Genomic DNA, 24,334 nt, shown 5'->3' with positions numbered 1-24,334 from the left:
CAGAGTGTGCTCGGTGCCTGTATGTTGGGTGAGCGTGCACACATGCACACTAAGTATGCACAGGGCATTACCACGGCTGGCATGTGGCCCTCAAGACGGGTGGCTAACCAACAATGCAGCCCTCAGGTGAAAAATATATTGGCCACTGGATGTGCTATTTTCATTCAAAATCTTGGAGAAGATGCAGCTATATTAAGCCACTCTCTCTTATGAATCAAAATCCCTGGTTTGCGACAGGTTAAAATTACATCATGCAAACTTTGGAAGTTGCAGGTTTCCTTTATGGCAGACAAAGAATAAAGGATCTACAGCACACAAAGAGAAGAAATATTCTCTCCCACTCAGTGTACCTCTTTTCTCAGATGATTAAGAGAGTTTGAGTTGGGCAGAAGCAACTGTTAAGAATACTGGATGATGAATGGCCAAGGGTTGATATCTCTGACATACAATGTCCTATGATAAAGATCTATAAGCAGAGACTTCTGTCAATAGTTCAATAAAAAATACATTATGACAGACAGACAGACAGACAGACAGACAGACAGAGACACACACACACACACACACACACACACCCTGGTCTGCAAATGCTCAAAGTCCATGTTACACAGTTCCCATACAGTTCTTTAACATCCACAAAATATACCAATGAGGTACGTAGACTTGGAAGTGTAGTCTATATGATCTGTGGCAGTTTAATTGCTTCTGCAACACAGTCTCCTTCAGAGGACATTAATACACATCTCCAATACTGACTTTTCAAGAATAAAGGGCTTTTAGAAGACCTATAAAAGAAAAATGATAGCAGAGGAATGTAAAGGTGGCAGCACACAGGGAAGAATGCAACAGGTTTCTCTCCATCTTGGCAACTCACTATGCAGTTTCAGTGCAGAAGGTGTACACAACAGGTACTTTAAATCTAAAACTGTAATTTTGCCTGCTCCCACAAGATAGATAATACTACATGCCAGGAAAAGGTATTCCATTAAAAAAAAAAGAATATGCAAGTTTTCAAGTTACAGAATTTGTCACACCATGTAATCATAGCTTGTATGCAGTAGAGATGTTAGCTTGGTGAAAAATGCAAGTAATGTAGGGATCTGTGTGTTTCTTAACCGTGCAACTTTGTGTTCCAGTTGTGTCTGGTTGGCAGGAGGGTGCGGAGAAGAGAAAGCTGGAACCTTAAGATCCTAATGGCACAATGAAACCAAGTCTACACAAAAGTAAGTCTGACTGAATCCAGTAGGGCTTATTCACAGTTAAGTAGGACTAGGATTGCAGCCTAAATCCCCTATGCTGAGAGATATTGAAGAAATGTGCATATCAGGAATGCTTTGATTTCATTTCCTTGCAGTTCCCCCACCAAAAACCAGTCTCTCCCAAGGTTCAGGAATTGTGGGTGGAGGTCTTGAGGAGGAAGGAAAATCCCTGAAAATCAAGAGGAGGCACCTTCTCCAAAGTAGAAAGATACCTCCACTCTTATTATGGGGCATTCCTTCCTCCTCAGCCTCCTCATCCCACAGCTTATTGCATTCAGCAGGGTAGGAAAGCCTGTTTCCTCTAAACCTGTTCCACAGGCTTTTCTCTAGATTCATCCCACCACCCCTTTTCAATTTCTGTGCATTAACATCAATGCTCCCCTTTAACTGGGAAACTGGAAAGAACATCAGATGTGATGCAAGCAATGGCCATTACAGGGACAAGAATCAAGACTACTGGCTTGCACTGCTGTAGCTAGCATGTGATCCGATGCCCGAGAGTTAGAGCAGAGATAAATGAAGACCATGGCCAGGATTAAAATCATTGAGAAGATTCATTCATTTATTTTAGAAATATCTATATTGTGCCTATTACCATAACTTAAGGCTTTTGTTAACCCTTGGCAACGATCTCAACATTGCTCCGATACTTTGCACATATTTTCTTTATGATTTAAAATTTATAGAATTGATTTGTGAAGCACAATTGTCTGTATGTTGATGCAATGTAACTTTAAAAATTGAACAGTAAACAATATGCACAGACAATTCCATCATTCACATTTAAAAATCACTAAAAATAATTAAAGAGTACCTTGAGCTTAAAAAAATAATTCAAGTGAAGATGTTTTTGCCTGTTGAAGGATAAATGCAAACAGGTTTTCAAAGCTAGTGGTTAGAACACCGATATAAATAAGATCAGTTGTCTGAACAGGTGCATAACTTTGACAGTTTCAGCCATGGTCTGCTTCAAACTGCCTGCCCTAGAGATAGATAAAATTTTGATTCTTTGACATACTAGTGGCACTAGCCAACACTTACTGTCCAATAGGCTGAGAATAGATGGGTGGATTCAACATCACCTATAAAAGGAAGCCCTTGGACATTCAACTAATCCCTGTGACTACAGTATTTAAAACAATTGCAATATCAAAAGAGGTAAATTATCTAATTAACAGATGTAGTTTCTTGCCCTAGCTTTAAACATCAGCAGTTTCTTCGAAGTTTCAAGCTGATGGTGAACAGTCTCCCACCCCACTGTTTTCACAGTTGTTTCTGCTGCTTGGATAGCCAGTCACTTATCTTACTGTAATGTACAGATGCTATGGTTGTGTTCAACAGCTTCCCGCAACTGCTACTGATTTAGTGCTAAAGATAAACAAAGGATACAAATTTTCAAGCTGGCTTCTGCAAGCATCCTGGGGGACTCTATGGTTTGGACTTTACTACCTCTGCCAACCCCACCAATTTCGCAGTCTGCCATTTGAACTGACAGGGATCTGCAGTTCCTTCTGTGATTTGTGGGATCTGGGTGCGATGAACCAGCATATCCAACACCCAAAAACCCTCCAACTGGAAGGGAGCCAACTTTTAGCCTGAGGGGTGTGTGATACTACACACCAGTTGGGCCTTGTATCATTGTTCTGCTTGTACATAGTTTAGAGCACCCACGAAAGATGGGGAAAACAAAAGAGCCAAACAAATCTTATCGTGCACATTGTAGGACTGTCAGTCTGAATTCTCATCTACTTCCATATTCAGATGTTACATTCAATGACCAGACTAAGATAATTCTTTTAGTCCAGATGGATAATTTGCTATAAGGCACTTTAACATGGATATTTAAGCAAATAAATTTGTGTGATAAAGGTTCAGAGGCCCCAAACCTCAAAATAACCAAGGAGTTCCTTATGCAAGGATATTTGACTTTCCTAAGAAGATATGGATATGAGACCCATACCAAAGATTAAGCCATATGGTAAGGACATGTACCCTCAAGGTAAATATTAACTAGCCTAACATCTGCTAAAGGAAATACTGTCTTGAGAGCTACTGCTGAAGTTCTTCATCAAATCTTAAAACTCAATGATAAAACATTTTCAAATAACTAGCAGAATAAGCTGTGTTAAGACAACATTTGCACTGTTCCCTTTGTCAAAGGGTTCCAGTTTCTTCAGTAAGGAAACCTAACAGCAGAATGATATCTTTGCAACCAGTAAGTGCACTACAGCTTCTTTAAATGCCATCCTACCCTCAAATACATTTACAATATATTTGGGGAAAAGTAGACTCAATATCCATCCCTTGCTTATTAGTGCTTTAAATGTTGAGAATAGCAGGATCAATTTCATATGGGGGTGGGGGAGAAAAGAGAATGATTTTCTCCCCCCACCCCAAGCTTAGAGTGGCTTACTGAAAGATCCTACAAGGTATTTTGAATAAACACTCTGAATTATACATTAATGAAGAGGTACAAAATTTAGCTGAAGTTCAGTGAAATCACATTCTCCCGAGACTGAAAATTTGTCCATCAACAGTCAACCTCCTAAAATTCTGTATCAAAAGTGTGCTGTGATAACTATTACACATTATGTTGAAGTCTTCTCACTGCTATAGCTGGAAGATGTTGCACACAAGCTCTTGGCCAAGAATAAGCAATTTCAATCCATACAAAACAGATGTGACAATAGCTCCAACTTGGTAACAAGACATATAAATACCTTGTGGTCTAATGTGCCTGTTTAAATTACAGGTGAACAGCAGTAAAAGAGCAGTGTAAGAATGTCTGAAAATCCGTAAGTAGAATTTGAAATCAGAAAGTTCACAATATGCTTCCTTCATACCTATAGCTGATATGTTAATTATAAGCAGTACCATAATAAATATCCTCTTTTGGATTATGTGAGAACTGACTTCTTAAACTGGCCTAATAGTGGGCTTTCCTGTAACCATAAGAACAAGCTATATTCTAAAAGTGGGATGGAGAACCTATTGCTCTTCAGATGCTGCTGGCACGGCCAATGGTCATGGCTGGTCCAACAAAAGCTTTGGAGGGCCACAGGTTGCCCATCCCTGATTAAAATTAAAAGAGCAAGTATGTAACACTGGACTGGTTTGCATGACACTGTAATCTGAAATATGGCTTAGCAGGGACCATGCAAGCATGCAGACTCCCAGAGGGGATCTTGCAGGCACTTTACTGCTCCCCAGTCTCATGGCATGTTGAGCTAAGCCAAAGTTTGGCTTAGTGTGTCACCTGAACCCAGGCTCATGGTTATATTTTCTCCTCATTATCAATGGGCTGGAGCCAGCAGCAGATTTCTGCTTAACTCAGTATGGCACAGGAGCAAAAAGGACCAGGGAACAGCAAATTGGGGTGTGAGCTCCTATACATTCACACAATCCCAGTACACCATAGTTTGGCTTACCGGATTGTTGTGCAAACCAAGCCACTGTCTCACATAAGAAGATACAAAGCTGCTTTATATCAATTCAAACTACTGGTTCACTTGGCAGTGCCATCTATTACAACTGAAAGACACACTAGATCCACAAGGAGAAGGTCTTTCCCTGGTTATTTTAAATCTGGAGATGCTACAGGCAGAACCTGGGGTCTTCTACATGTACCACTGGGTACAATGCAAGCTTTGGTAACAGAAAAAACAGCCAAATGTGCACCCCCCATTTGTGGTACTAACTCCATAGGCACTAGTGAGCGACACATTAGAGCACACCATGTTTCTCAGCAAATATCAATGTTATCCTAAAACACAGCAACTGAAGACAAAACACAGTGCATTTCCAACAGATTAGCATGCAAATGAAGGTTCTTTGGAAACAGAGAACTACAAGTCAAGATATAAAATTCTATAAGGAAGAAAAGTGTATCTTACCATGATCGGAATATTAAACAAAGTACAGCATCAGTTCTGGGTATCTTTGAGCAGTTCGTCTCACAAACACGTCCAGCATTTAGTTGTCTAGGAGAAAAAGATACAGGAATGTAGTAGGTATCTCTACTGAACGTAAAAGCTATGGCTCACTACAGATGTTTAGAGCTGTATAAACAGTGGAGTCAAAGTTTCTTTTCACAGCAGTTGAATCCTGAAGTATCAATATTCTGCTTATGGTTCTGCGATCAAGAAAACCGATTTTGTAACTGGGACTAACTTGTGCACATTAACCAACAAAGCCCAGGTTAACTTTGTCATACTCATGTAGTAAAGATCAAGAAGATAGACTTTTACTTTTATTTTTGGGTAAGGAATTTAAGGGAAGTGATTTTAGATTCCTAGACAACAGCACTAAATTTCAGCTGTCAAGCCCTGGGCTACACTGTTTACAAAGCCCACCTTCAGCTACTAGATGTTCTGCCATTATCATCTCTCATTTCTAAGCTTTTTGTACATAAGTTTTATTCACAACCACAGGAAAACTTGTTTTGGCTAAAATAAAATGCAAGCACTCTCACTGTAAAGGGAAGCAATGTAATCTAAGCAACATTTCATGCTGTAATCTTGGCCACACGGGTATGTAAGCCTCACATATGGCCTGGTTCTGATAGTATAGCTAAACCATGGTTTGGCTCTTAGGGCTCTGCCCTGGGTTCACAGACTCTCCTCTCTCTGGGGCTCCAATTATCTCCTCCACTTTCCAGTTTATGGAAACCACAAAAGAATATTGCTTAAAGTGGGGAGAGAAGAAAACACCCATGTGCAACCCGAAGTCTAGAAATCTTAGCTGGTCTTGCTAGCCAACTTGGTCACCAAGACTTTTCTCCTCTTCTCTATGCAAGGTCAAGAAAAATCCCCTTATCCTCAGACCTGCAAATATAAATGTAGCTCAGGTGTGGGGCTGTTCCTGCACTTTGGCCTTCAGCCCCAGCCCAGATTTGCAGAAATCAGAGATGATTCCTACAGTTATAGAAGCCCAAGGTGCACACAGCACCATCAGTAGTCCGGCCTAACCTCTAGAATGATCCCGCTTGCCCCTGATAGCCACTGTGGAGAAGTTGTTTGATTCAGAGTAGGATTGTGACTCTGTTCAACAACCCACCTCAATCAGCCAATACCCGTTTCTCCACTTAACTATATCTGTGAAACCATGTAGGGTTAGGGAAATAAAGTGGGATATAAATACAAAATAGATATCTAGAGCTTGTTCATGCACTAAGAGCACTTTGGAAGCCAAGGGACAAAGAGACCAACCCAAATAATCCTTTCTAGATATAGAGAAGGGTGCAATAATGTTCCCTTTCCCTTACTCTGCTCCATGTAATTCTATAGTCCAGCATAACTGTGGAGACATATCCATGTTCCACCAGTAGGGCCAAGAGATTTATTATCCTCCGCAGAGGATGATGGACCATTCAACATAAGCAGTGGTGTTATGGCCCCCTATAGGCAGTTTCTTTCAAGAGATCTCAAGATACGGTAGTTTCAATCAGCACCCCCACCCTCCCAAAAAACCAAAAAGACTAGTAACTTCTGCTAGGAAAAAATAATTCAGCTCCTGGAAAGAGCTTTCTCAAAACATTTTCACAAAAGGAACATGCCTTCAAAGGGAGTGATCCTGGAGCTATCATAGAAAAGGTCCTCCCCACCAGTCTCTTAAAACAAGTCAACTATCACCCAGAAAACCTTAAACTACCACAAAATAATTATGAAGGAGGCTTCAACTGTACTTCCTTCAACCAAACAAGCCAACACTCCTCTACATCTTCCAATCCTCTTCACTGAAAGGAATATTTATTTATTTTTAACTTAACTTATAGACCACTTAATAAAAAAATACTTAAGAGGTCCACACAGTGGAAAGTGAATTCCTCTCATGAGGGACACACAAGTAAATGAAAGGGAAACTGGCCTCTCTCACTGACCATCCCTTTAAAATAGATAAAATAATATAAAATAATACCCTCTACTTTTCAAAATCCTGACAGCTTCATACAAGCCCATATCAAAAAATCATGGGTAGACCCACTCTGAGCACCATCACCTCCAGCAGGCAAACATCAGCTCTCACCAAAAGGTCTCTGACACAGACCAGAAAACAAACCCCTTCTCTTCCAACACATAGGTAAGACTGGCACATTACTTAACTAAATAGTCAACAGTCAATTGACTATGTATTATTTGACCATGGTCAAATATTTGCAATATTCCACAAAACGATGATGCTTGAAAATTTGGCCAGCTGCTTATTTAGCACAGCTGTCTTTTTTGGGGGGGGAAAAGTTTTTTGTTTAATAGTTGCTACTATATGGTTTTATTTCTGTCTTCATTTTTTTGAAGTACTGCAACTTCAGGTTGGCTGTTTCAGGATAAAAGCCCAAGAGAACTTTTCCGTGACTTGCATGCAATTGTAAAAACGTTGCCTAATACCATTAAGTTATACTTTACATGAACAGGTCCTTACTAAAGCTGGTATAAAAAGTGGCAGCCAAGATCCATTTCATACAGCAAACCAGAATGACACCTACTCCCACACCAACCGGCCAGTGCCTTGAGAATTCTGCTGAAGCCCTTCTCCAGGTGCCCCCATCAGTGGTGAAGGCATGTTAGGGGTCAGTGGGAAAGGGATTGAAAAGAAAGCTGCCAATACTGTGGTGCCTTTCTGTGGTGTAACCACATTTGGATAACTCTGTACAACTCTCGTTGCTGCATCTGAAGGAAGATATTGTAGAGTTGGGCAAGGTGAAGAAAAGAGCCACAAAAATTACCAGATCGCTACAGCAAGACACCTATAAGGAACAGCTACAACATCTGAACCCAGTTGGTAGTGGAGTGGTGGAAGAGTAAGGTAGGCATGATAAAAGTGTAATAAAATTAAGCACCAAGTAGAGGAAGTGAATAGAGAGAAGTTTTACCTTCTTCTCTCATAATACTAAAAGTAAGGGTCATCCAATGAAGCTGAGAACTGAGAGATTCAGGACAGACAAAAAAAAGGACTTCTTCACAAAGAACAGAGTTAAACTTTGGAATTCACTGCAACAAGATGTATTAATGACTACCAAGTTAGAGTTTTAATTAGTTTTATCTGCCATGAATTTGTCTCCCAAGGGCTACTAATCATGATGGCTACTTATGAGCTCCAGGATCAGAGGCAGCAAGCCACTGAATACCAGTATCAGAAGAGCAGAGAATGCTTTTCTGTTCATATCCTACTTTTGGGACTCTGGGAGGCATTTAGTTGGCCACTGTGAGAAATCAGATGCTGCATTAGACAGGCCTTTGAACTGATGCTAAAGGGCTCTTCTTCTGTTCTTACTCAATCACAAAGGAGTTTGCTTTTTCAGCACTGGCACCCCATTTATGGAATGTCGTCCCTAAAGTGGTTTGGCATGGCACACCTATGCTGCACTCTTTTCAGCACCAGGCAAAAGTTTTACTCAGCCAGGTATTTAAATTGGCTTTATTTCTAGTTCTGCTTTTAGGGGTTCTATTTGATATCATCTTCTAGTTGTTTCTCATACTACAATATAATCTGATTATACACTGCCTTAATATCCAACCAGGATAAAGGATGGTATTTAAATGTGTGCATATGTATGTATGTATGTATGTATACTTCTCTTAAATAATTAGATTAATATTCAGTTATGTATTATCCACATGCTTGTCCTATAGTTCAGACTGCAATACTATGGTCTCTTGGAGGGCATCTGAGGGGCCTTAGGATAGATCAGATCTACCTCTCCAACATGAGAGTGAGAGATCCAATGTTGAGGCCTTCTTATTTAACTGCAATGAGTCTTCCGGCATTCTGGCCCAACCAACATCCAACACTGGATGGTCCAAGAAGGAATACGGAGGGAAGGAGCTGAGTCCTCCCAGTCTCCTGTTACACACCCAAACCAGGTTTATTTATTTAAGTAACACTTCTGAACATGTTTAAATCTCTTCTTCCACTCCCTCTAACAAAAATGGAAAGGGAAATGTCAAAACAGAAAAACACAGCAGGAAATGGACGGAAGAACCCAAAGGCCTTCCACCACTCTCACTTTCATCCTGCTAGCTCAACTCGCAGGATTTTCAATTAAGGCTGTTGAATCTCCTTTGGATTTTGCTCCTCCCCTAACATTAGGGTTGCAGTCTTAATCACTAAAGCAAATCAATGTATCTTCCAGATACAGCAAGTTAAAGGATTCTTCTCTATGTAAATGAAGAAATGATTTGCTCATTTATCAGATATGAATACTTGCACAAAACACAAGCTTATGTTCACCTGGTGAAAATAAGTTTCCCTTGTCTATCCAGTTACTATCAAATCTTGTATTATTATTTTTTGTTGTTTTTAGGAGGGTGGAGCTAGCCCAAGGCAGAATGAAACAGAAAGGAGCAATACTGGAAAAAAGAAGAAAAGAAAAAAATGCCCAGTGTGCAGATTCCCACACTTAGGCTGCAATCCTAGACTCAGCTGCTGGGGAGTAAATGCCTTTGAACACAATGGGATTTACTTCTGAGTAGATATTACAAGACTGCACTGTCTTGTGCAAGACTCAAACTGTTATGGGAGTTGTAAGACACAACCTATATTGAATGGTCTTTGTATAGATAAAAAAAACCTAAAGCATGCAAAATTTACACATTGTGACAACATCAATGAAAGGAGGCCTGGTTGTAATAATAAACCACTGAAGATAATATTCTAGTTGTAAATCAACAAGGTATACTCATCAGATTTAGGAAATATATGAAGTTGTATAGGCCTTGTTCCTTGCTGATTTAAATCAATTCACTATGTTACTATGTCAGGAAATTAACTGGAAGCTATTGTAGCTCACATGGCTTCCAATTAGTAACCTGGCACAATTTAAGGTTGTTAGTAACCTGGCACAATTACCTACAAAGCTCAAAATAGTATGCAGCCAGGTTATTTAATGGAACACATCCACCCACACAAGTCTTCCCAACGTTTAGGATAATCATCAGATCCCCTGCTCCATGTCCTTTCCATTCAGAGCCATGGATGGTAGGATGATTGGTGAGGATAGGACAGGGCCTTTTCAGAAGTGGTGTCACGGCTATGTAATACCTTCCCCAGGAAAACTAGTTGGCTCACACTCTCATAATCTTTAGATAGATGATCGATATCTTCTTTTAACCTGGTTTTGAAATCTTTTAACTTTGCATCCTGCTGCTACAAATGATTTATTGCTGGGTTTTAATACTCTTTTATTACAATACTTTGTTTTTAATATATTTTTAAGCTCCTTGGGGAGGCTCTTTTAACCCAAAACATGAGATATAAATATTCAAAAATAAACAACTTGCACACAAAAATCAAATGCAAAGAACACAAATCCAATTCCAAAGCTTGGAGCTTATGAAGAAGTACAGTGGTGCCCCGCAAGACGAAAAACTCGCTAGACATCTAGCGAGAAGACATCTTAAGGCAGCCCTGTTCAGGGAAGTTTTTAATCTGTGATATTTTAGTGCATTTCTGGTTTTTATGGAAGCCGCCCAGAGTGGCTGGGGAAACCCAGCCAGATGGGCGGGGTACAAATAATAAATTATTATTATTATTATTATTATTATAGACGAAAGGGTTTTCCGTTTTTCGAGGTGCTTCGCAAGACGAATTTCCCTATGGGCTTGCTTTGCAAGACGAAAACGTCTTGCGAGTCTTGCGAGTTTTTTCCCTTTTTTTAAGCTGCTAAGCCGCTAATAGCGCTAATCCGCTAATGGCCGTGCTTCGCAAGACAAAAAAACCGCTAGACGAAGAGACTCGCGGAACGAATTATTTTCGTCTTGCAAGGCACCACTGTAGGAGATTTGTCTCAGCAGCTGCAGAGTGCTTTGGAGATGTTCTCAGGCCCCTTCCACGAATCCTTAAAGCCTCTCCTTAGCTCTAAGCAAGGGTCCCCATCACTTGAAGCAAGGGCATGGTGATAATGTTTGGAAGCCACAACTTTTTGGGTGGCCACACAAAATTCGTATGCCCCTGACAAACTGAACTCCTTTGTTTTTCAAATTAGAAGCCTCAAACTTGTTGATTACTGAAGTATCTTTTTTGTTCTAAAAAGATTAATGCTTACACATACTTGTCAACTATTTAACCAATCGCTTTTTAAAGGTAAAGGGCACAACTACAATAATGAGATAGCCTATAGAATGCTGTCAGATGAAAGCACAGTAGGCTGTGGTAAAGGTAAAGAGACCCCTGACTGTTAGGTCCAGTCATGGCTGACTCTGGGGTTGTGGCGCTCATCTCGCTTTACTGGCCAAGGGAGCCGACGTACAGCTTCCGGGTCATGTGGCCAGCATGACTAAGCAGCTTCTGGCGAACCAGAGCAGCACACAGAAACACCGTTTACCTTCCCACCGGAGCGGTACCTATTTATCTACTTGCCATTCGTGCTTTCGAACTGCTAGGCTGTGGAGCACCCATCAAGGGTAATACCATGCCTCAATTCAGCTGCTCACTGTTACCTGGAGGGATTGGGAAGTGCAGAAGCAGAAAAGTTTTTACTTCCTCTAGTCAAAATGAGATGCTACTGCTCAGCTAAGAAAGCAACATGACTAGTATTAGTTTGGCAACTCCCTCTTATCAGGAACCATTTCACTTCACACACACACACACACACACCCAGATGAGGTCCCAGGTCACTCTTATTTGGCTTAAAACCATAAGTGAGAACAACAAAAATCCTGGGCATCATTATTTAAGAGTGCAACATCTTCCAAGTTCAATAAAGATAGTCCATGTTCACCATATTTTAATACACATGACTCATAAATGCAACAACTAACTTGACACCAAAATAATATGTCAAGTGGCACGCTTTAGATAAATGCAAATCAGTGTAAATTAGCTGCAGCTCTTCTGCTGGATTCCCCCCCCCCCCCCAGCATACATTGACCAGGTTGCTGAGCCCTACCTCAAGCTAAGCAGAATCAAGTAGATAAAGAGGAAATAAATGTACAGTATGTTGAATTAGTTTTACATTCCAAATTTGGTTTATGGACCAAAAATTTACCAGGTAGTTTTGAGCAAAACTAGCTCACATTCATCACACTATTCCAACCAACTGGCTAAATTTCATTTCATCTGTAAGCTGAATGGAAGAGCCATAATAATGAGAACATAAATGCCATTTAAAAGCATTTCTTAACACACCACACTCAGACAACAGTATTCAAAGTGATATATAAATGAAGTTCTTAGCTTCATTTGTGGAAGTGCCCTCAGTTTCCCTCAGATAGAAAGTACTGAGGAACTACCCCTCCAGGAATCGCTGCAATGACTACAGACTGTGTACACTTGAATATATGAATTAAAAATAAAGCTGAATGGAAGCAAGTGGTATTTGTGGATGATATGATGTGCCCACGCTGCTATACTCCAATGTGCTTTTCTTTTAACTACTTTTACACAAATGTTTTCTACCTTGCCACCATTTTACAACACATTAAAATAACTCAAGTTTCAGTGCGAACCAAAATAGACATTTTCCCTCTCATCTTAACACAAGTTGATGGACTGCATTTTAGTCAGCCTACTCTGTTGTTCATTTAAATGGAGCATTAGTTTAGTAAGAAAAAAGTAGCAAACAGGGAGGTAGAATAAACTGAATGCAAAGACTGCCAATCTGAAGTTAAGATAGCACACCAGAGTATTTAGCATTTCAGGAAAAAAACAAGTTCTCTTTGTATACTACCCCTTCAATGCTACATCAACATTCAAGTGACCTAAAGACCAGACTCAAGAAAGGCTAGGGGAAAAAGGCCCTACGGAATTGTGTGGCCTCTCCTACCTAATTCAGCTTTGAAACTATGTACTAACTCTACATATCACAGGTCAAAACTTAGGAGCAAGTCTGTCTCCCCATTTACAAAAATGGTTTTGGAATGTAAGAGCAATTAAAGTAATAGATTAAGACCAATGCATAGTATGATCTAAGCTGCATGTGGTTCTAACTACAGAACTAAAAAATGACTGAACGTGTAAATTTCCAGGGTGGAGATAACCTCAACAGATTTGCACCATCTACCTACGCATGCAATTAAGCAAACAGGGACTGACCAATATTCACAACAATTCAGGAGAAATTATCAAGCCCCTGATTTTTATCCCCCCCCCCCCCCAGGATCTACAGCTCCCTTTAACTAGCAATGTGGAATTGTACTCCTTGCAGACTGGGCACCTAGTTCACAATCCCTCTGACCAGCATTGTTGGAAGGGGGAGCACTATGCTCTCTGGTCATGTACAGAAAGACCTCTTAAACAGCTCTGCACACCTTTCTTAACAGCCTTGCCGGGGGTGGCCTACGGCCACCCCATTTCCACGCACTGGATCCACAAGCCGTTTTCTTACCCCCTTGCACTTTTATTCTTCTGTACTGCCCCCTCAGGCCCATGGCGACTGCCTAGGCAGCCCAGAAGACACAAACACACACTCCGTCCCTCTCCTCTCCCCCCCCCCCACCTCAAAGCCTAAAACAGCTCCTCACCTCCAGAAGCATCTGAAAAATCCTCCCCTCTTTCAGCGGCGACCCACAGTGGCAAATCCCCTTATTTAACTCAAATGGGGAGAAGGAAAACGGGGGTGGGGGAGTGTGCAGCGTTCCTTACCCCCAAATTCCCAGGCTCACTCCGTTCCTTCCACCTTGTTTTCCTAACCCAGGCTGCCTTCCTCCGTTACCCACAGAGACGCACGAGCCCCCCCCCCCCGCCCCAAAAGGGCTGGCATCTCCTGCCCAGACACCCGCCTTGCCACAACACGCACACCATCCACACACATACCCAAGCGCATCCACATACTACTCCGTGTACACAGATAGCCCACCCGCCCCCCTTTTCCCAGACTCAAGGTTTCTCTCCCCCCCCCCGGGCCGTTTGTTCTTCCCCTCATGCGATGGACACGCCTCCTCCCTCCGGCCTCCTCCACGGCTCTCCTTCCAGCCCGCCTCCCCCCCCCCGCCCGCCCGCCCGCCTCGGGCGACTACTCGGAGCCGCCCCCACCCCCGCCTCGCTTTGCCAATCGCCGACCCCTCCCGCCTCTTTCCCTCCCGCCCGCGCCCCCACCTCACGCTCCCCGCGCCCGCCCGCGCCAGGTTTTTCGACCAGCCCCCAAACTCCGAAACTTTCCCCCGAACAGGCAGGCGGGAGGGCGGTTACCCGGCGGCCCCTCGTCCTCTCGCCGCGTCGCCCCCCCCCCCGCCAGCACCACCTCAACACACGCGCGCGCGCAGCCCGCCTCCCCACGGCCCGCAGTTTCCACGGGTGCCGCTGGCACCATGCGGAGGATCCTCCTGCCCGCCTCCCTCCGCCCGCTCACCGCTCTTGCCCACCAAGGGCGGAGGGGCCTGGCCCGGCCGGGGGGCACCTCTCAGCCCCGGGCAGGAGGCGGCGGCGGCGGCGCAGCGTCTCCCCCCGGCGACGGCGAACTCGCTCCTTTCCCGCAGACACACACAGGCTCCATTGTCCGCCAGCCAGCCAGCCTCCCCCCTCCTCCTTCTCCTCCTCCCCCTCTCCCACATGGTACCGCCCATCGCCCCTCGGCCTCCCTCCTTCTCTTGCGCGCGCCCCCCCCCCCGTCCGCTCCCCGCGAATGAAGCAGCCTATCGCGCGCGCGCTTCCCCCAACCCTCCCGGCCCACCCAATCAATGGAACGTCCCCTCCTCACTCACGGGCAGACTTTGACTTCTCCAAGCCATCGGGGCCGCCTCGCCTCCCCAGCAACGGGAATGGTAGTGTCCCGATGGAGGGGAGGGGGGGCTAGATCCCCCCCTTTCCTCTCTCTCGGAATGGTATCAACTGATTCCTTAAAGAGACAGGCCTTGAATGCATGGGTCCTTCCTCCCCTGTAGAGCAGCACCGCCCTCACCTCCCTCCATTCATCCTGGCACCGCCCCCGCAATTAGCATAGGCCAGCCCCATACCTCAAGGTAGTTTTCTTTCCGCCGCCTCTTCCCTCTTAAAGACGCAGCCACCCAATGGCACTTCTTAAAGCGACATGCTGTCCTTTAAAAAAAATATTCTTTTCCACAACCACACACACACCCCGGAAAGCCATCTCCACCAGGAACTCCTCGGAGCCAGCCTGGAATCTCGGCACGTTTATTTCAAGGCATCAGAAGGCATAGAAGTGTCTCTGTGGCAATGCGAGGGGGAGGCACACGTCCCAAGCCTAAGCCACACCCAGGCAGGGCGCGCACACACAAAACACACACACACACGGACGCTCTGCACACTTCCCACACCTCAGGGCCCCTCGTCTCCCAGGTACGGCAGCCGCACCGCACGCTGCAAGAGCACACACGACACCTCGCCGCGCTGAGATGCGTAAGCCTGAAGCAGGCTCTTACCAAAATGAAGAGACCGGGCGAGTGAGGCAGGGAGTCGGGCTGCAGCGCAGCACAGGGCGAACACACGTTCTCCTCCCGCCTCCACTTGCCCCCCCCCCCCCACAAAATAGCAGACACTGATTTAAAGAGCATGTCTGCACCATCCATCTCAATTGCAGGCGCACAAATTGGATTTTGCAGAATTAAAAGCCGAGCTCTCTGGCCGGGAGGTCGGGGTCGTTGTATTAATTCAGGAGATGCATTCCATCTCGGCGATCGGGCGGCCCCCCGAATCTGATCGGCTCCCAGGTTTATTCTCTCCTTCCAACCTCACACGCCCGCTCCCCCGTCTTGTGTGCCCTATTACATAAACCCTGCGGGCTATCAACCAAACCAAACGCATCTCACGCTTTAATGTTGCTAGGTATACTCCAGATCCATTAAAATCTATGGAATTGTGCTCATTGGTTTCGATAGGTATGTGGATTGCACCCGTATGACACTTCGCTGGCAAAACAGACATAAAAAAGCCAAAAGGCGGCGGGGGAACCATGTTCATATTGATTTAATACAGCTCCTCTTGGCCTGTGGATTGTGGCTAGCTACAGATATCCACAAACCACAGTGGTTATAATGAATTTGCAGGGATTAGTTTCCAGCATTTTTAATTTCCACACGTCTTTACAATTAAACGGCAATGAGATGAAATGAAAATTTGTGCCTCCTTTTCTTGTCTCTAGGAGGCAGGAGACTTAACCCTCTCCACCATATACTCTTACTAAAGTTCAATTCTCAAGCCTAACCCCTAACATATTTCCTCCTGTTTCCTTTCCTCACCCTCACATTCGAGTGGGAATTTTGCACCTTACATTTGCCCATCCCCTCTCAAACCCACTCCCACAACAAAGAGATAGAAAACAGAATTGGCACTAACTTTTGTGAATATAGCTTCCCATTTTGAGCATAATGGAATACAGGAGGCAAATCCACATTGTCTCCTTCGTTGTATTTTGAACTGGAGGCACCAACCAATAGTAACAGAAACAGCCAGTTCTTCAGTTCCCTTTGTAGCCGAAATTCACTGGGCCTATCATGGGCACCACAGTGGAGGATGGGGAAAGATGTGTCTGTAAGTCATGTTTCTGAAGTACACAACAAGCACTGAATGTGAACATGGAAAGTGGTAATTTAGCTTCCTAAGAACTTTGGCTTCCACTTACAAAAACACCCACCCACACACACACACACAAAAACCAAGTTACTAGCCCTTATGGTATCAGAAATAAATACACAGTGCCTGGCACACACAGCCAAGAAAAAGGAAGCATGTGGGACATGGGTGAGAGGGAGAGGTAGCTCTGAACTGCTTTTAATGGCTATAATGCGTGAGGATATATATTTAAGCATCAATTCTTTCACATACTTAAAAAAACAGCAAAAAGTGTGTTCTCATTGTGAGCACTTTATCATGTACACACAGAAACCAAGCCCAAACATGCAGATCTATTGCACCAATAAGATTTGGGGGGCCAGTTTCAACTTTCCACAGTACAATTTAAAGCCCTTTGAAAACTTCCCAAACCAATTTGCCCATAGACCACGGTGTATGTGTTTACCACAGGCTATGCCAGCTCTACAGTGCCATTTCCAAGCCTCTGAGAAGTTATCACCTGTACGCATTTTATATTTCATAAGGTCTTAAAGAAGGTTTTTGGTTTTTTTAAGTAACTTGCATGCTGAGCAGATAGAGCTCATCTGCCCATGACCCACCCACTCACCCAAGAACCTGTGCCCATTGGTGGAGAAGGAAATAAATGCACAAATAGGCTGAGTAAATGGTCCTATCATAAACGGATAAAGAGAACAAAGTGATATGCACTAGGACCGAGACTAAAATATCTAATAACAACAAAATACACATCTTTATGGAAGCATTGAGATGTGGTTTTCTAAATATGTTTCGTAAACATCTGAAAGGCCCTGCAAATATTATTGTGCAGAACGTAAATGGGAGGCTGTCTTTCAGAAACCACAGGTTAAGAATCTGTTGTAATAATGATAATATTTAGTACTTATGTTGCACTTTATAGTGTTCCAAGCACTCCATGTACATTGTGATTCTTGTTACACTCCTCGAAAGTAGGTCAGCATTATTACACCCATATTGCAGATACAGTTTCCACATCAGTTGCCTGTATCCACCCACTAAGTTTGCAGCTTGGGCAACCTCTTTGCACAGCTCACACTCAAAGACACTGGATAGCAGATCTCCTAAAATAATTTTATTATTATTAATTTTTATTTAGTTTGCTAGTTGCCTTACAAAGACGGCCTGGAGGCAACATACTAGAAATCTAAAACAAAAAAGTTTTTTTAAAAACACACAGACACACATAAAGAATTGAGATTATAATGTTTAAAAGCATATCAACTTCATTTATTTAAAATGGGATTAGATATTTTCATGGGAGGCAGGTCCTTGAACAGGCACTAGCCACAATTACTAAACGAAGCTTCCCAATTCAGAGACGACATTCCTTTGAATATCAGTTCTTGGAGGGTAGGCAAACAACAAGAGAACTTTTGCCTGAATTCCCAGAACTGTCTGGTTGACTACAGTTGGAAAAAGAATGCTGTACTAGAAAGACCCTTGCGTCTTTCCAGCAGGGCTCCTACATTCTTAAAACCAGCACAACAAGCAAGGTTTATATGCTAGTTTTTAAAGAAGCACTTTTAAAAAATGGTGTTCTCTATCCTCAGGCTAAAGAGGTGCATTCCCCCACCTAGTTCCCAATTCATTTTGCTGCATGTGTAGGGCTTTTTCAGTGCTGGCACCCCAACTCTGGAGTTCACATGATCTCAGAGAGGTTTGCCAGGTTCAAGCACTGCACTTTTTAGTGCCAGATGAAGGCCTTTTTATCTGCCCAGGCTTTTTAGAAGTTTATAATTGCTGTTTGATCTAACAGTTTTAAATCCTTTTTGCCTCTGGTTAATTTTGGTTTTATTGTTCTGCCCTTTACAGTTATTCGGTGGCTTTATGCTATTATTATATTTCCATCTGGTGGCAATGTAATCACTAATTTACCATTAGATATTCGGCCAAACTTATACAGTTATTACACCAGGAGGACACGCATGACCATAATGCCACAAACCAGTTCCTTGTTAGTTCACAACTGTCTTTTCGTTTTCAAAAGCGATTTCAGTGTGGTACTGTTCAATTAGCTGATTTGTCTTTATAAACAATAACAGTGAGAAGTTTTTGTTATTGCAGTTTTGGCACATGTTCAGGTTTCTGATGATGCAAAAGCTAACTTCACAAGAGTGTTCACTCTATGCAGAATAGTTTGCTGACATTGGCAACAAAGTTGTTTTTGAAGTCTAAGTATTCACTGAAGCTACTATTTATCTCTGGGTTCATGGCAGCATCTTTAAATGCCCAAGGACGTATCCTTCCAGTTCAACCCCCAATTGAAGCTGGATTGGACCTACGATTCAGAAACTGTCAGGAGTTTTGTGGCATTGTACAGAGGCTACATATAGTTCCACAGTGCAGAAATGGACAAAATAAAGCACCAAATAACTTGCTCTCATAGAAAAATGCTTCTACCTGTCATTGTAACCTGAGCTCTTCGTTAACAGAGCCCTCATATTATGCCAGGGCCAGAAACACACCTCTGCTACATGGCCAGGAGAAAAAGGGAACATACATACGAAAAAATATTAAACATGCATTAGAATGATAGACACTCCCACAGTGTCCCAGGAAACACCACCACAGCCTTATTATTATTATTATTATTATTATTATTATTATTATTATTATTACCCCACCCATCTGCCTGGGTTTCCCCAGCCACTCTGGGCCACAATTGGGGAATGTACTGCCACCAGTGCCCACATGAGCCCCCCCCCCAATACAAAGAGCTAATGGCAATGTAGAAATCCCACTCCACCCTGGCACACACTCTTACATCACCACGAGAACAAGCACAAAAAAAGCCCACAGCTTGTAACCCTGTTGCAGGCAGTCCCAAGGCAACCTCACAGTCTGGAGTTCAAATCCCGTTATACCATTCACACACACTGTTTTAGCTGCAAAGCACAGAGAAAGGGAAGGAGAAAACATACCCACATAATTCCCTGGGCAGAATGACTGCAGAGAAAAAACACACACACACAGAGAGAGAGAGAGAGAGAGAGAGAGAGAGAGAGAGAGAGAGCGCTCCTGAATCAAAGATTTTGAGAGCTACCCAGAGAAAGGAAAAACTTTTTTTGCCAAGTAGCTAAGGGGAGGAACCAGGACAGGCAACCAAGGCAGCCAAAGACACACACGGAGAGCAGCAGCCTCCACTGGCTCACTGCACAGCACTGAACATAGGGTCATCTAGTCCAACTCCCTGCAATGCAGGAATCTTTTGCCCATCGTGGGGCTTGACCCTGAGATCAACATTCCAGATGGAAGGCAGGAATATAGCCCCCTTCACCATTTATATGACAGCAAGGTGGGCAGACAGTCGTCTCAGGAGTAAAAGAGAGGGAGCTGCAAACTCTGCAAGGCAGCTCCCTAACCAGTTGGTTACAGCAGAGCTCAGTCACTGCATGAGGTCTTTGTCCATCTCCTGCCTGCCCACCCCACCACCCCACCCCCCACAAGCACAGGGGATGCAAGAGGAACTATCTGCACAGAATGGCTCATGTTTTGCATGGTGAAGGACCATGCTTCAAATTAAGACACACCCACCCCACCCTCATGCTAGAAAATAGGAGGGATGTTGGGTCTCCATACAACCAGGAGCAGCACTGCATGAACCAATAGCCTTGTCCCTGAATAGAGCAATTGCCTTTTGGCCCACTCTTTCCCCTGATGTGGCCATCCGCCACCCAATGTTGCCTCATATGCCAACCCTGTCAGGTGGCATCCTAGAAGGCTTCAATGCCCTTCCTGATCTCTTCTGCATTATACACATCATTCGCTTTCCTAACCCAGTAACTGCAAAATACACCCCAGCACCAATCCCACTTGTGCAATCTGACAGACCCCAGGGAAATGGGGTGATGGGGGGGACACCCATATCCACCACCTTCAGCAAAGAAGCAACACATGTGGCAAAACTGAAATCCTTTATGGAACAGTCTCCAGGAGGCAGGAGATTCTGAAAGGGAAGTCAAATGTGTGGAATGCCAGGCAGGCACTCTAGGAAGGCTCCTGTGCCTTGTACAGTGGCGGGACAGGAAGCTATGGCACCAGCTCCACGGTAGAAACAACTCCACCTGTTGCATAACTGTCTGTCGTGCAGTTTTCCAGGATACAGGAGCCTGCCTAGCACAAATATGTTAACAGCTCCATGAAAGAACAGTCAACAATATCTGGGTCATTGCTGCTGATCACCAGGATAGGCTTGTTGAGGTGTGGGGTGGACCTCTCTACCTTTGGGACAGTGGCCTACAGAGAGCCCAGGAAGACAGAAAGAGGACAATGAGCAATGGTCAGCAGCTGGAGCATGTAGTCCTTAAATCTAGTTGCCCAGCAGGTGTTTATGATGCCGAGAGAATGAGTGGTGCTATCTAAGCGCGGACCTGAGAAAAACAATACAGACATATAGCTCCCCCTTGCAGATTGTAGTGAAACTGTGTGCGCAAGGGCGGTTTGTTCTGCTCCGTGCATCTGGGTTGTGATCCTGCAAGGCAAAAGACCTCTTGAGCCTCTGCCCAGTGATGATAATGGTGTTTGCCAACAGAGAGCTTACCTGCATGTGGGAGTGAATCTTTCTCCTTTGTGGAGATTACTGCTCCCCACAGTTAAGGGAGAAGAGTGCTAGAGCAAAGACAGTTTGTGCAACACACAGTATTCACTCATGGCAAAGTGGCTGGGCGAGACAAGGGAAACAGCTGTAGCAGTTACACATGATGACAGGTGTTCCCCTTTCCCTTGCTTACTTGTGTGATGCTCTGTTTTGGCACCCCCGGTTTTGGGAATGGAGTCTGTTTGTGTCTGGAGTCCTATGCTGTAAAGGTTCTATGCAGAGAAGTGCTATCAATGAGCTCAAGTTCATTCGCGTAAATCTGCTTTGTGGAGACAGGCTGCTTTGCACAAGATACTCTGTGTGCAAAGTGCCCTTTTCCCCATAGTTAGCCATCACCAGAGATCTTTCTTGTGAGCCATTAGCAGGCAAGCAGCTGTAGCTATTTGCCCTCTCATCTGAGGGCTTGGATATACTTCCACCTAGAAAGCACAGGTCCAAGCAGTTTTGCCTTTGCCCCACAACTTCCCCCTAGAAAACTCACTCTTAGTGATAAAATTGGAACAAACGGTGGAAAACCCGATTGCCGTTTGCTCCAATTCAGTGCTAAACAATTGGTTTCCCCAAAGGAAAGCAGTGGGCTAAATGGAAGTCTGGATAAGCCCTCTGTTGTGGTCTCCTTCTGTGACAGTGGTGGCTAACCAGTTGGCTATAGTTGTGCCCACCCCCGTAAGTTTTTTGTGGCTTCCCAATAATGTATCTTAAAAAAAATATATTATTATATTAGTTTTGAAAACAAAACAAAAACAAACTATAAGTCCTTCACTATGATGCCAAAAGGTTTTGTTGGCGCCGCACAAGGAGTCTCCAATTTTTGTCCATTTTAATTTTTTTAAAGAAATTTAATTATTACTTTTAAAAGAAATCTCCCAGCTTTCATAGGTGCCCTGATGTGATTCCCCAATTTGTCATAATTTTCATTAAAAAAAAAAAAATTACACTGCACTCCCCTCTGCTGTGATTCCCTGATGCCAAAAGGTATTTTTCACCCCTAGTTCTACTTAGAAAAGAAATAGTCACACCCCTTTTAAAAACTTTGGCCATGTCCACTTTTGTACTTTCATCACTCCCACTCCGGCGTGTGAACCCCTCCAGAGGGTTGGCCATCAGTCAACTTAAACATATTTGTCCTGGGGCATGTGCAAAAGTAGTTATCCAATATGTATCGGAGAGAGGAAACAATTACCCCGTCCAATCACCGAAGGAACACAAGAAGAACCTGCTTGACCAGGCCAGTGACCCATCAAGTCCAGCATCCTGTTCTCACTGTTGCCAACCACATTCCTATGGGAAGCCCATGCACAGAACCTGAGTGCAAGAGCACTCTCATCCCCTGCAGTTCAGAACTCAGCTGGTATTCAGAAGCATACTGCCTCCGAAAGCGGATGTAATAGCCCCCTGGGGTTAATAGCCAGTGGTAGCCTTATCCTCCATGGGCTGTCTAATATGCTTTTAAAGCCGTCCAAGTTGGTGGCCATCATTGCCTCTTGTGGGAGCAAATTCCATACTTTAATTATACACTGTGTGGAAAAACTACTTTTTTGTCTGTCCTGAATATTGCAACATTTAGCTTCATTGGATGTCCACGAGTTCTAGTGTTATGAGGGAGAGAGAGATTTTCTCTAACCACTTTCTCCATGCCATGCATAATTTTATAAATTTCTATCATATCACCTCTTATTTGCCTTTTCTCTAAACAAAAATGTACCCAAAAGCTGAAACCTTTCCTCATTGATCATTTTGATTGCACTTTTCTGAACCTTTTCCAACTTTACAATATCCTTTTTCAGATGAGGTGACCAGAAGTGCACATGGTATTCCAAATGTGGTCCCACCATATATTTGTATACTGGCATTATGATATCAGCAGGTTTATTTTCAATACCTTTCCTAATGATCCCTAGCATGTAATTTGCATTTTTCACAGCTGCTACACACAAGGTTGACATCTTCACTGAGTTACCTGCTACAGCCCCAAGGTCTTCTTCCTGGTCAGTTGCCACCAGTTCAGACCCTCATGAGTGTACAGTAAGACTTTTAACCTCAAAGTGCATCATTCTACACTTGTTTACACTGAATTGCATTTGCCATTTTACTGCTCATTTACTCACTTTGGCTTTGTAAAGCCTTTCTGTTTATTGACCACCTTTTTAAAGCAGGGGTGGGCAACCTGTGGTCCTCGAGTTGTTCTTCGTCTTCCACTCCCATCAGCCCCAGCCAAAATGGACAATGGTTGTCAAGGACTGGTTGGATGCAGAGCGGGAGGAACCAGCTGGGGAACCAGCAAGGGAAGAAGGCTCAGAGCCCAGTGTTGGCGGGACAATGATGAGTGGTCAGAGGGAGAAGACTGGGAAGAGGAGGTGTCAGAAGCTGAAGGGGTAACAGGGCTTAGTGAGCTGGGAGTCTGTTCTAGGGAGAAGTCAACATTCAGCAGCTGAAGCTGGCAAGTGAGAGGAGGAAGGGCAAGAGGCAGAGATGAGTCAGGCTGATGAAGAGTCATGGGGGTCTCCCTTTCCTGCTGGGCAAACTCCACTACCCCCTCCCCGTGTCTTTCATAACCAGGAGAGGCATGAAAAGGGCAGAGGAAAGATTGACTGCATGCAGTGGCGTAGCGTGGGGGGTGCAGGGGGGGCCGGCCGCACCGGGCGCAACATCTGGGGGTTAGGGGGCGCAAATCCATGGGTTAGGGGCGCAAATTACTTGCCTTGCCCCGGGTGCTGACAACCCACGCTACGCCACTGGCTGTATGCAGGCGTAGTCTCTGATTGCTTGGTAAAAGTCCTGGAGAGGAAGAGACAGACAGCTGTGGAGATGTAGGGACCTTTAGTTTTGGCAACTAATTTCATGGAAGAAGACCCACTGGGAATGAGCTGCTGTGTTCATTAGGCCTGACACTCAGCCAAGTCTGTGGAGATCTTGTTTTTGCTAATACAAAGTTAACTCCAACTTTGGACTGTGTGATTACTGACCAGCACATTCT

At 43.9% G+C, this 24,334-nt stretch overlaps 2 protein-coding genes across 6 annotated transcripts in view; one reads left to right on the top strand and one right to left on the bottom strand.

The window, feature by feature from the left end:
• Positions 1 to 24,334, top strand: part of POGLUT1 (protein O-glucosyltransferase 1) — a 366,888-nt gene that overhangs the window by 222,267 nt on the left and 120,287 nt on the right. The gene's annotated exons all lie outside the window — the stretch shown is intronic.
• Positions 1 to 24,334, bottom strand: part of BCL9 (BCL9 transcription coactivator) — a 104,918-nt gene that overhangs the window by 20,928 nt on the left and 59,656 nt on the right. For 2 of the 5 annotated variants that reach the window (XM_081858441.1, XM_081858437.1), the window contains exons 1-2: positions 14,542 to 14,714; positions 5,153 to 5,239 (exon numbers count right to left, since the gene is read on the bottom strand). The gene's annotated coding sequence lies outside the window, so the exon portion shown is untranslated. Of the gene's footprint in view, positions 1 to 5,152; positions 5,240 to 14,541; positions 14,715 to 14,893; positions 15,058 to 15,145; positions 15,227 to 24,334 lie in introns of those variants that run through there. The other 3 variants (XM_081858439.1, XM_081858438.1, XM_081858440.1) reach the window with 3 other exon arrangements.

This window comes from Podarcis erhardii, assembly GCF_964252035.2.
Source record: "Podarcis erhardii genome assembly, chromosome: 4".
Lineage (NCBI taxonomy): Eukaryota > Metazoa > Chordata > Lepidosauria > Squamata > Lacertidae > Podarcis > Podarcis erhardii.
Note: the sequence above shows the minus strand (reverse complement) of the source record. Positions and strands in the feature narration are given on the sequence as shown.